Genomic DNA, 2234 nt, shown 5'->3' with positions numbered 1-2234 from the left:
TTCGAATGAGACAGGGTAGGAGAACCTGGAAAGTTTTGGAAGGGGAAGGAAGGAATAAATGTTGTAATCTCAAACTTTATGAAATTATATGTATTTGAGGTACACAACATGATGTTTCAATATTTGCAAAATTACTTCTAACATCAAGTTAGTTTACATGTCTGTAACCTCACATAGTGAACACTGTAGGAAAAACAGTTCTGGCTGACTCAGCAGATTTTAAGTCTGCCATACACTTGGTAAATAGCTAATCTTCACTTTCCCCTCATCTCCTGGCCTCCAGTAACCACCACTCTGTTACTATGGGTCTGATGCAGTCCAGGTCCTTTATTTCCTTTTTGTCCATTAGGTCGTGAATCCGAATGGCATGGCCTCCAGCAGCTCAGGCTCCTTCCTGTTAGTCCTCACAAAGTGTGTTCTCTGGGTGGCACAGGCTGGCACGCTTCAGCAGAACCCAGGTGCCCTTCTCTGTGGCTTCCATTTCCTCTGATCGTTCTCCTTCACCCCCTTCAGGAAATTGTCTCTGCTCTTCGAGTGCTTGATGTGTTCACACATTGATCCTCTTGGTCAGAATCTTGCCCTTAACTTGCTTGATTCTCACGGCATGCTGGGTGACATTGTAGACTCTTCTGGTTTTGCTGTGATAACACTTATGAGTCATTCCTTTTTGAACAGTGCCAATTCCCTTGATGTCTACAACATCAATCACCCTTCTTGTAAATTCTCATGTATGTGGACGAAGGAACAACTCCATGTTTCCTAAAAGACCTAGAGAACATAAACTGAGTGTCTCTCCTCTTTCCCTTTGTGTTCGTCATTTTGGTGAGTTACTGGAAGATGGCTGCCACGGCCACCCCTCTATGTTTAAATGCTTGGTAATAACCATGTGTGCATCTTCATCCATTCAGCTGACCATGGTAATTTGGGTTGTCTTCCTGTCTAGGGCATCGTAAATAATGTGGTAGAGCACAGAAGTCGAGAAACGTCTACGAGATAGCAATGCTATTGCTTTGCACCTAGGCCAGCGCATGTGTCTGCTGGATCGAATGGTAGATCCACTTTTAACTTTCTGAGGAACGGTTTTGCATGAGAGCTATGCTACTTTCAGTTCCCACCAACAGGGTGCTACTACTGTTCTTTCTTTTTTACATTCTCACCAGCACTTGTTGTCTTTGGACTTTTAAATAGCAGCCATTTTAATAGCTAGGAGGGAATAACTGGTTTTGATTTGCATTTTCCCAAAGATGCAACCTCAAACAAGGTTGAGCATGGTTTTTCGAATTCTTTCTGCCCAGTCACATGTTTTCATTGGGGCAAAACACCTACTTAGTTCCGTCAGCCATCTTAAATTTGAGCTGTTCTTCTTTCTGAGTGTGTGTGTGTGTGTGTGTGTGTGTGTGTGTGTGTGCGTGTGCGCGTGCGCATGCGCGTGTGTGTGTGTGTGTGTGTGTGTGTGTGTGTGTGTGTGTGTGTGTGTGTATGGCAGATTTAATGAATCTACAAATAATTACCTAAGATGACTTAAGCTTTCTGCATGTCGAGCCATATCATCTATAGGCTATATCTCCATCTAATTTTTCTTTATAAACATATGTTTGATTTATCACATTCATCTTACTGGTTGAGCAGGTCCCCTGATGACATATTGAATGCTGTAGAAGTGGTAACTGAAGTCCCACAAACCTGTGTGGCTTGTCTGGACACAGCTTTTCCTTTTAGGAAGACCTGTGAGCACTCCTTCATATTTCTTATCTTTGTCTGAGACCGACTTGAGAAGAGCCTTCCAACAGGGTCAAGGAAGCTTTCCTTGCTTACACCTATTTTCAGATGTTGCTGGCATAGATTTTTTTTTTTACTTTATTCTTTTAATCTAGCAAGAACGTCTTGTTTCTGTAGCATGCTGGAATTTATCTATGGGCGTCTCTCTCAATGAATCGTATCAGAATCTTTTTCAGTTTTATGACTCTTTAAGGTTTCCAAGAAGGCTTTTTTGTTGGCGTTATTTTCATTATATTAATTCCAGATCCCACCTCCATGATTGTTGAGATTTGGTCTGTTGCTATGTACCATAATACTAAATTCTGTATCTCAGGGTCTAATTGCCTCAACATAAGGAGATCCTCACTTGTACCAGCTTTTGTTGTATAAACCTTGCCTTCCAATTGATTGGTTAATGAAGATGCCTACAGGCTGTAGCTGGGAAAAAGAGAAGTACATGGGGCTTTGGAGAGACA

The 2234-nt window shown here is 41.9% G+C and overlaps 1 pseudogene; it reads right to left on the bottom strand.

The window, feature by feature from the left end:
• Positions 1–345: 345 nt before the first annotated feature.
• LOC116895787 lies at positions 346–818 on the bottom strand (annotated as a pseudogene).
• Positions 819–2234: the final 1416 nt, after the last annotated feature.

The sequence above is a fragment of the Rattus rattus genome, chromosome 3, assembly GCF_011064425.1.
Source record: "Rattus rattus isolate New Zealand chromosome 3, Rrattus_CSIRO_v1, whole genome shotgun sequence".
Taxonomy (NCBI): domain Eukaryota; kingdom Metazoa; phylum Chordata; class Mammalia; order Rodentia; family Muridae; genus Rattus; species Rattus rattus.
This window is presented reverse-complemented; position numbering and strand designations above follow the sequence as displayed.